We start from the raw sequence: 11781 nt of genomic DNA on the forward strand, positions 1-11781 counted from the left end.
AGCCCATGTATGCGTGAATGAGCGCAAGTATGCGTGAGCCCATGTATGCGTGAATGAGCGCAAGTATGCGTGAATGCACACATGTACACACACACACACACACACACACACACACACACACACACACCCTCCAGATTCTGACTTCTTCTTCCTAACCCGTGTCAGTCATTTATGGTTTCTGTAGCTGTTGTGAGCGCACTTGCTGTGAGCATTCCCTGATGACCTGTGATTACCCCGTGCTCATTTGTCTTCCCTGAGTATGTTTCCTGGTCGTCGTTTGTTTTACTGATGAGTTTCAGTTGCTCTTTTGATGTTGTGTCAATGTCCTTTCGTAGATTTGTCTGTATTTTCAGTCATTTCAGGCCCCTCCGCTCCCCTCTTCAAGCCCCTCCCCCAACTCTTGGCATTAGCATTTTTATTTGAAGATACAACTTTTTAAATTTGACAAAGGACCGTGTACCGTGTTCCTTTTCTAGATTGAGCCTGTGACGTCTTAGCTAATGAGACAGTGTGCGTCCACTCTCATCTCTACTTTCTTCTGCTTCATCTATTAAGAGTTATCTATTTCAAGTTTATTTTGAGCTCTGTTGTCCAGTTCAAGTGGAAATTATACAGGAAGTAAGTTTGTGTACTGATTTATTTTATTCTCACGCAGTGGTCCACTGTCCTACTGGTTGAAAATGTCTCCATCACATTGCAATTGCATTGGCTGTTTTTAAAAATTTTATATTGTTTTATTTCATTTTTTGTATTTATTAGAGTTTTGCCTGCACATCTGTGTGCCATGCGAGTGCAGTGTGCCATTGGATACCAGAAGAGGCTGCTGGGTGCCCTAGAACTGGAGTTACAGGTGGTTCTGAGCCACCACATGGGTGCTGAGTTCTGAACTTGGGTCCTCTGCAAAAGCAGTCAGTACTCTTAACAGCTGAGCGCTCTCTCCAGCCCCACTCTTGCTGATTCGACATAGATTGGTTACCTGTGCTTCTGTGGGTCTCTTTCTCTTGCTGGATTCTATTCATGTAGGTTTGTTTTTTTTTTTTTTTCCAGCTCCTCAGTGCCTCAAGGTCTGCAGCTCTGACCTAAGGCTGGATGTTGGTGACATCAGTCCTTCGTCTTTTCTCTTCCTATCATTTCTTATGTATTTTGTGCATTACCTAAATTTCAGGCTAAGATTTAAATCCACAGAAAAGGTCACTAGGGTTTTTACTAAGATTGTATTGGGTGTCTAGGTCACACGAGGGAAAACTGAACTCATAATATTCACCCTTTTTATCCATGAACGTGGTGATTATTACTCCTTTTTTCTGAATCTCTTTCTCTTTGTGTGTACATGTATGTGTGTGTATATATGTATGTATATCTGTACATGTGCATGTATGTGCATGTCTGTGTGTATGTATGTGTATATGGTAGGTGTGTGTGTATGTATGTATTGTATGTGTGTACATATGTGTGTATGTGTATATGTATGTATGTGTGTCTATATATGTGTGTCATTGTGTATGTATGTGTTGTATATGTATACATATGTGTGTATGTATGTGTGCATGCACGTGTATGTATGAGTGTATGTGTGTATGTGAATGCATGTGTATGTATGTGTGTATGTGGTGTATGTGTCTATGTCTATGTGTCTGTGTATGTATGTGTGTGTATGTATGTGTGTATATGGATGCGTTGTATGTGTGTACATATGTGTACATTCATGTATGTGTGTATGTGTGTATGCATATATGTGTGAGTGCATGTGTGTGTGCATGTGTATGTGTGTGTATTTGTATGTATGTGTGTATGTACATGTGTGTATGTGTGTATGTATGTGTATATGTATGTGTATGTGTGTGTACTTATATGTGTGTGTACTAGTGTGCACATGCACTCACTCATCCATGGTGAATACATCTCAAGGTTAGAAGTATAAAAAAGTATAGAAGATAAAAAAGCCTGTCCTTTTTTATCATTCCTATCTTATCCTCTGGAGTAGGATCTCTCACTCCCCCCACTCCCACTGTTTCATCTGGACTCCCTGGCCAGACAACCCCAGGGCCTTCCTGTCTTCATCCCCTCCCCTAGGGCTGGGGTTACAGCTGCACGACACTGCACCTGGATAGTTTTTTAAGTAGAATTTGAATTCATCTCCTTATGATTGCACAGCCAACTGCTGTAGCCACTGAGCCATCTCTAGGCTTTATTTGGTTTTTTAGTTCTACGATTCTATTTATCAGTGCTGTAGTCTTCCCTCACAGACCTCAGATATTTTTCTAACTCTACAACCTGTTTTACTTGATTGTATATTAGCATAAATGATGTTTTCAACATCAAGTCCTACTTGCTCTGGTTTCGTTGTTGTTTTGGGTTTTTTGTTTTTTGTTTTTTGCTTCTAGGGAGCAATGACCTTTATATCATAACCTTGTATATGTGAGGGAGGGCAGGAGCCAAAAGTTCAGCACAGATGAGGAACTAAAGATGCCTGGAGAGATCCAGAAAGCTTCGTGGTAGGCAGAAGAGAGACAGGAGAGTAAGTTCTTGTAATCCTTGCTCAGTTGCAGGCTCTTGTGGATTCCTCCATGGAGAGCTCATTGTGTGTGTGTGTGTGTGTGTGTGTGTGTGTGTGTGTGTGTGTGTATGTGTGTGTGTGGTATGTGTTTGTATGTGTGTGTATGTGTGTGATATGTGTGTGTGTAGTGTGTATGTGTGTTGTGTGTGTGTTGTGTGTGTATGTGTGTGTTGTATATGTGTGGTGTATGTGTCGTGTGTGTGTGTGATGTGTATGTATGTGTGTGTGGTGTATGTGTCATGTGTGTGTGTGAGATGTGTATGTATGTGTGTGTGGTGTGTGTGTGATGTGTGGTGTGTATATCTGGGATGTTGTGTATGTGGTGTGTGTATGTATGGTGTGTGGTATGTGAGTGCATGGTGTGTGTGTGTGTGGTGTGTGGTATATGAGTGTGTGTGTGTGTGTGTGTGTGTGTGTGTGTATGTGGTGTGCATGTATCCCATGCTGCATGTACACCATGATGCTCTTACACCACGACACACACATTGATCTCAGTAAGAGGGCACCTTAAAGGAACGAGTTCTTTCCTTGCACTGTGTGAGTCCCAGGGCTCGAACTCAGAGAGCTTGAGTTTGCAGCAAGTGCCTCCACCCCCCGAGCCACGTTGCCAGACCTTGCCTTTTCATTTAAAGCAATGTTCACATCTTATCTAGTATTTTCAGGTGTAAGTGAAGAATTGTGTCTCACGGTATCTATGCTGACTTACTGCCAGCAACAGGAATCCTCAGTATATTCAATTTTTGAGCGAAATCCACTCATTTGACGATATATACAAATTATATTTAGCAACAATATATTCTTCTGTCATCTAGAATGTAATTTCCAGGATATCTCTTGGAGGTATAAATCCTCGCAGCAGAAGTAATACCGTCACTTTTGCAGACTGTGTGAGATGAATTGCTAAGGACAGTGGGAGCCACTGCAGTAATGAACAAATCGGCTCGCTGGGCCAGATTTTCACCAGTGCGTCAAGACTGCAAACCACAATGGCGGGCTCCGCCGTGCATCTCCCTAAGTGGGAAAAAGAAAACGAAACATTTCCACAAAGTTAAACAAATAGCTCTCTTGCGTTTGCTCCCTCTTGCTCTCTTTGAGGAAGCCAGCAGTGGTCTAGAACTCTCTGACACAAAGCTATTAGCAGCTTTCAGGAAATTTGGAGCTTTTTGAAAAAACGTGTTTTTAGAAATTTTTTGATTTAAATGTGCACGTGTCTGTGTACCGGATACATGGCTGGTGTGCCCACAGCGGTCAGAAAAGGGTGTCAGGTCCCCCGGAATTGGAGTTCAAAATGGTTAACTACCATGTAGAAACTGGGATTCGAAACTGGGATTCGAACCTGGGTCTTCCTCAGGAGAAAAACAAAACCACCCTAAACCACTGAGCCATCTCCCCGGCAGTTATAGAGGCGACAAGACTCACATTTGACCTCATTCCCTAAGCAACACAGGTTACTCTCTACGGCTCAAGAAATTCTTTTGTGGGAGGGCATTCCGTTTCATGGCAAGGTAAAAAGAGAGGTAAAAATAGAACTAGGCCAGCCAGAAAAAAAAGGAAAACAAAGTTCTCTTGGGCTTACCCCAGACAGGGAGTATGTGGCTTTCCTGTTTAGTGGTTCGCTTAGTTTTTGTTTGACTGGCAAGAAACCACGATGCAGGCAGTGCCTGGGAGACTTGATAACGGATGTTAACCTCCTTCTCCCACGAAGGGCCCCACAGTGAATCTTTAGGGTTGGGAGACCGCAGTTCCTGTTGGAATCAGTCCTTACCGGAACTGCATAGAAGCTGGTGGCAAACAATCGGCCACCGATTGGTTGGCTGTGTTGCAATAAAACTTTATTGACAAAAATAAGCGTCAGGCTGAGCGTGACCAGCAGGCTTTTTCTTTGCCAGACCCTGGTCCGTGTAAAAAGGCCGAACTTCAGAGGAGAAAAGTCTGCCTACATCTGTCTTAGGCTTTGAAGGTTATCGCTTTTTATTTTTTACACAACCACAGTTGTCATTTTTTCTAGCGGTTTATAAAGACTTCAGGGAGATTACATACATAATGTGTATGTATGCATGAGTCATGCTTTTAGCAAATCAGTCTCAGAATCACCTCGAAAGCACTACCCTGCTTTAAGATGTCCGTTTTAACAGTTTGTGTTGATGTTACAGTTATTTTTAAATGAATCAATATTTTTACCGGGAGGAAAATGATACATCTGATTGCCATGTGATATCAGAATTAAAAAAAAAATCAAACCCTCTGGGACAAGAGAGTCAAACTCTGTAACAAATCTAATTACAGGACTGCGGTGTGTAGGTTCTGAAGGATGACACTGATGTGCATTAACCCTCAGCCTAGGCAGTCAAGGTCTCTGCCAGCTGCAGACGCGGAGGCTCATGGAATGTTTTCCAACTTAAACTGGATTTCTAGTCAGCAGGCACTCCACTTAACATCCCCAACGGACGCTTGATACCTCCATGGAACTAGAGGAGGCTCAGAGACCAGTGGCCAGCTCATGGCTCTACTGCCACTGGTGGTGTCCCCTAAAGGCTCCCAGAGGCAGTTGTGTCTGGTCTGTGCCTTTCCCTGTCGTGATGGAATCACTACATGGGAGCAAAATGTGCTTCCTATAGTTAGAAGGCAAGAGAATGTTATTTACCTCGAGGATGCTGCCAGGAATAATTCTTCCTATTACTAGGGATGGTTGTCAGTCTTTCCGGACTGTCTTTCAGGTTCAATGCAGTTCACTCTTTCAGAATTCTTTATAATTGGAAACAAAAGAGAGTATTGCTTGTTCCAATATGGAAAGGTTTGGGACCTCCAGTGTCAATGACGAATGTGTATCAGGTAGGGTAGACGTAAACAAGGGAACTAAGGGAGGCCCTGCCACATAGATGAGGGCTAAGCTGAAAAATGACTAAGCAACAATGTAACCAATGAAGGTCGAGGCTGCTAAACTTTATTTTTTTTTTAACTTGAAGACCTCATTTTCTATTTGCAATATATCAACTTTTAAAATTTGGCCGCTAATTTAGAAAAAAATGCTTGAATACTTTCTAAGCTTAATAAGACACATCTGCGAGCCAGATTTGTCGTACGGGAGGCTAAGTCCTGACCTTAAGTTTGGAGTCCTCTTACCATCGAGGTTGCCATACTCTGTGCACATCCCGATTTAATCAGTTGTAACTGGAGGAATGTTAACTGTGGGCGGAGGAGGGGCGTGAGGAGCAATTCCTTAACTGAGAGGCAAACCGAGTTACCTCACCAGAGAGAAGCTAGAACGATCGGCATTACTACAAAATCGAAACTTAGGTCAGAAGAAATCTGAGGTTAAGTTTTAACTTCTTAACCATGTAAACTCGGGAAGCAGAGACATGTGTTAATGGTTGTTGTGATAGGTTGACAAGAAAACATATTATTCTTGTCTAGAAGAGGTCCCTCCAAATGGGGAAAATGCAGTTAAAAGACTGTGAAACCATCACCAGGACCATATGTTTGTGATATAGCACACAGAGTTTTCTTGCCAGGGTATCACATCACTGTGGCAAACTGCCCCTGACTTCCCTCTCTGCCATCAAAGAGGGAAAGAGATTCAGCAGACATTCTTAGGATAAATTATATTAATGTTTTATTGTAAGCATTTAACTCATAAAATATATTCCTGGCAGTGCGCTCCGTGAACCACGGGGATATTGTTCTGTCAATCAGGAGACTACTCTTGCTGTGGCCTCAGGAAGATGGATCTGGAATGTATTTAAGTGGCTTCACCTCTTGCCTGCTGTTGCACATTCTGGTCTGTAAGTCAGTTTGCCCTCTCCCCTGGTTCCCCCAGCGTCAGAAAAGACAGAATGAGTACTAGCCACGGCCCCTGAGAGTCTGAGAGTGACGGGACAATGACTGTAGATCTCACATCAACCAGCAGGAATCATTTGGGATGAAGCAGTCATGAGGGGCTAGGAGAAGGAAGTCTGCATCGTCACTAAACATAGGTCAGGAGGAGATTCTCTAGAATCCAAGAGGTCAGTGGGCCAACAGGCATCTTGAGGTCCCTCCTTGTGAAGGCGGATCCTCCTCACCTATAATGAATCGTCAACTGTTTCCCAGGGAAAAATGTCTTTGGATAGCCAAAGCTGATTGACAATAGGAAAGTTTCTTTGTTGAAAGCTCAGAACACTGTGTCTGTCTGTCTGTCTGCCTGCCCCTCCCTCTCTCTCTCTCTCTCTCTCTCTCTCTCTCTCTCTCTCTCTCTCTGTGCATGTATGTGCCCCTGTGTGTCTCTGGTATATAATGTGTGCCTATGTATACATATGTGAAAGTGTGCCTGTGTCTGTATGTATATGTGTACTGTGTCTCTCTGTGTGTATGTATGTAGGTGTGCCTGTATGTATGTGGATGCATGTGTGTATGTGCTGTGTGTCTATGTGTGTATTGTGTTTCTCTGTGTGATTATGTATAAGTGTGCCTGTGTGCATATGTGCCTCTGTGTGTATGTTTCCCTGTGCATGTGTGTGCTGTATGCGTGCGTGTGTGTGTGTGTGTGTGTGTGTGTGTGTGTATGTTTTAGGGAGTAAAGGGTAGTTTTGTAGAATAATTTAGGTATTATAACTCGATAGTTTCAAAATAGCTCCATCTTTGAAGTTCAAACGACAATCTTAAAAGTGTTTCCTGGAAACAAAACTCTGAATACTAGAGGTGTCCCACTGAATTAAACCTTCGACCTACTTTCTAGACCCAACCCAAAGCTGTTGCTGATAAATGTATGGCTGGTGTTGTAGAGACAAGCACATTTTATAAGTTAGATTGTTCATTATAGTTAGGATTTCTCAGCTTGTGGTTTGTGTATATTTGGACATGTGTGTGTGTTTATATATATACAAATGTCCATATATATTTATACATATATGTATACATACATACATATATGATGCATGCTTATATGTATACGCTAGTTAGGAAAACTATATCCCCTCATCTAGTGGCTTAAAGAACCAGATATGCAAACACATGAGTCACCTGCTGCTCCCCTGACACAGAAAGCAGGTCAGCAGTGTTTATCCTAGCTACGGAGTTCCACCTGCCAGTTGGAACTGGGAATAAATAACATAGACTATGAAACTTGGAAGGAAGATTCCTATTTTTGTGTTATGTTGACTCTCGCGGAATATTTAAATCAGTTATGAAAAATAAACAAGGAAGACTCACACAGATGCAAAAGCCAGAGATTGCCCATGCTCTCAAGTTCCTTCCTTAACCACAGACCTCCTCACACCCTGTAACTTCCCTCTGATCCTTTTCCATTGCGTCTCATCAGGGACAATCCTTCCAAGTTTTGATTTGGGTTCCCAACAAGTGTATTTGGATGAACTGTGATGTGGGGACACAGACACCTCACCAAGGCTGTTATCTGGAGAAGCCGTCACACCCTGACGCTCTTCTCCCTCCTTGAGTCCCCGGTGCCTAGAGCTCCTCATCTCCGTCCTGTGCAGACAGTTATTCTCCTGAGTGAAAGTGCTCTGAGGATCTTGGTTCCATGGCCGCCTGCATGGCCAGTCTGCTGGGAGATCGCCTGAGCCTCGGATGCGTCTTATTCCACAGAACCTGATGTAGACTATGGCAGGATGCATCCTGTTTCATTTGCTTTCTCAAGACATGATTGGTAGATAGCAGCATTTCTGATCCTGATACCAGTGTCTTTGTCTCAGCAGTTTAGAAAACATATAGGAAACATATGCCTGGATAATATATGTATATAAAACATACACATTATATAATGTGTATAATATATAATATAATGTATATAAATATAATGTATATAATACAATATAATATATAAACTATTAGTGTTTTTTAATTTGCATGTCTGTGTAAGTGCACGTCATGTGTGTGCAGGTGCCCAAGGAGTCCAGAAGAGGGCATCACAGCTAGATTATAGGTAGTTGTGAACCACAGGTGTTGGCAAACAATATTGGGTTGTCTTGAGAAAAGCTGAAAGTATGCTTAAACAGCTAAGCCATCTCCCCGGACTCACTTATACATATTTATAAGGAGAGTATAAATGTTTCTCAGTGAACGTGCCTGGTAAGAGGATCAATAGGCTGGAGATTGGCAGAAGCATTGACAAATGACTTACCTGAGAGGAGACCATGCCTAAAATATGGAAATCACCCTCAACCCATAGGAATGCAAAATTCACACAGTTCACATAGAAAAGGGACAGAGGACGCGAAGATATAATTCACAGAAACGGGAAGAAGAAAGACACATGCCTGGCATGCCAACAAGGCATGTGAAAACATACTCTGCATCGCTAGCTACCAGGAAGATGCAAACTGACCCACAGTCTAGACATGCCCTCATATCTCTGAACAGGTAAAATTAATTTATAGAACACCCAGTGTTTCCAATGACGCTGGGAAACTGAATCCCGAATACTGTTGATCAAACACCAGAGCTCGGAGCCACTCTGAAAAATAATTCATGGTTTGTTTTCAAAAGTAAATACATTCTCACCGTAAGTCTGGTAACTAGCCTCCTGGGTTGAAAAAGAACCCTCTCTCCATTTGTACATGACTGTTGAGGCTTACACTCTCCAAACTGGAAAGGACCAGAATGTTCTTTTTACAGACCAATTAAGCAGAATTGTGATAAGCCATCATCAGGAGGTGTGCTGCTTAACGGACATGAGACACATGACAGCCTGGATGAATCTCTAGGTCATTATATGGGCTGAAAAGTGGGAGTCCTACCCGGGTTTCCTATCGCACGATTCTATTTCTAGAGCATGTTTGTGGTCGCTAGGGATTGGCTCCTGGTATCCTGTATTTGTGTGTAATCTCAGCTGTGATGTCAGGCTCAACATCTGTCTTCCTCTGCTGGAGTGAAGCCTTTCTCCATGCAGAAACTCCGTAGAACTTCTAAACCATTCCCATGATGCAACGCAATGGTTTTCACACTCTAGGCATCTTTAGGATTTACCCTCAAAGCAAACTGGAACCAAGTTTTCTCTCTCACTTTCGGGGACAGAAATAGCCTAAGTCTTTGGTAGTGAGAGTTTTTCAAGTAATTGTGAATGTGTCATCTCTTAAGATGTCCCATTAAAAAGGTATTTAGGAGGCTGGAGAGATGGCTCATTGAATAAGAGCACTTGCTGCTCTTGCTGAGGACCTAAGTTCGATTCCCAGCATCTGCTTCAGGCAGCTCACAACTGTCTCTAACTCAAGTTCTGGAGAACCAAATACCTCACTTGGCACACACGCGAGCGTTCACATACACCCACACACGCACATGTACACATAAATAAACGCTGTAACCCCCCTTTTTAAAAAGCTAGTATATAATTTAAAAAAGTCATCCCTATTCTGAACTGAAATACAGAATATCACCAGGTTCTGACTGTGTCAGTGGGGACAACATACGGACGGGAAGACCATTGTGCAATCCATGCATTTAAATGTGCCGCAAGATTCCACGTGTGCACTAACATCTCAGAACTGTGGCTCCAGCTGGTAAGGTTTCCTTATACAGTGAGACTATCTCCTAATTCCAAGTCTGAGCTCTCCCTCCCCTCATGCTTTGCCTCATAAAATGCAGAGCATAGCTGGCCCTCGTCAATTCCCCGACAACCGCATCGATGAGCGTAACATGTATCGTAATGTTGTTCCTAGAAATATAATTATGCGAACAGACAATTTGCAAAATAGAAGGGACCTCAGAGCCCTTGTATTGTTAATCTGGCCTCTTTCCTAATCAGTGGATGATAATAATAATAATAATAATAATAATAGTAATAGTAATAGTAATAGTAATAATAGTAATAATATCCCTGCTCCCATTAATAGCCAGCCTGCCAATGTGGCAATATTTGTGGATGGCTGTCTGTAAGAGTGCGTCTCCGGGCAGATGGGTTAAGGCTGAGGAGCAGCTGTGGATGTCTGCTCACTAAGTGAGGGAAGAAAATGAATCTGAACAAAGCCACTTAAGGGACCCCTAATTTATTAGCACAGTAACAGAGAAGAGGAGCTTCCGGATGGTGGTTGAGAGAGAGACAGATGACAAAGATAATTGCAAAAATAATACATTGTATGGCTTGTGTGCTCTGTAGAATTGGAAGGTTAATAGTCGTAAGACCCAACATCTAATCAATGGTTAATTAATTACATTGAGCAAAGCACTTGCCATCAATCTATACACTGAAGTCCGATGGTCAGTCTGTCCTAAAGCCTGACCATAAAGTACACACACACACATACACACATACCACACACATATATGCACACATGTACACACATACCACATACACAAATGCACAGACACATACACTACATACACACAGAACGCACAAATGCACACACATGTACACACCTACTACACATATATCCACATACATATGCATACACACAGACACACACACACACATACACACACACACTACCACATTTCTCTAAATGCTTTCTGGTGTGGTCCTATGGTGGTTTGCATAGGATGAGCCTCCACAGGCTTATGTATTTGAATGCTTGGTCATTAGGGAGTGGTACTACTTGACAGGTGTCCAGAGGTGTAACCTGGTCAGAGTTGGTCTGGCCTGGTTGGAGGAGGTGGGTCACTGGAGCAGCAGACCTGAAGGCTGCACACTGTATGACCCTATGTATGAACTCTAGATAGAGATAAACTTAACCCACAGCAGTGCGGTGATGACCGGGAGCCGTGAGGGTGGGGGGCGGGGCAGCTCCCTGAGGCTGTGGGGAGAGGTGGCTCTTTTTTTGTTGTTCGTTATTAATGCTCATAGAGCGTTGAACTGAAGGTTGGCTTAGTTACTGTGTATCAATGATCGCTGACACATTCACTCATTGGGTCAAATGCTTGATACATACTGCATGCTATCATCTTGTTTCAAAATGTGTTAGCCACGTAAGTACTGCGTGTCCGATTTCATGTGTATAATAGCCATGTGGCATCCAGAGGATGCCTCTCCATTCTCCAGCTCATGCATTTCTTTCAACTCGTTTTCTAGGATGTTTCTTGAGTCTTGAGGTTTTGGGGGGGTGGCGTGCATGAGACCTTTAGCTGAGGAATTTTGCTGTTAATGGTTGTTGGAGAAGGAAAAGTTTCTCTTCTTTGTGGGAAAGGAATTACTGTTAGAAAGAACTTGAGGAATTAGGCACCAACTATCCAAACAACCCAACTGAAAATGGGGTACAGAATTAAACAGAGAATTCTCCAGAGAGGAATCTTGAATGGCC

This window comes from Rattus norvegicus, chromosome 20 (genome assembly GCF_036323735.1).
Source record: "Rattus norvegicus strain BN/NHsdMcwi chromosome 20, GRCr8, whole genome shotgun sequence".
NCBI classification, from domain to species: Eukaryota; Metazoa; Chordata; class Mammalia; order Rodentia; family Muridae; genus Rattus; species Rattus norvegicus.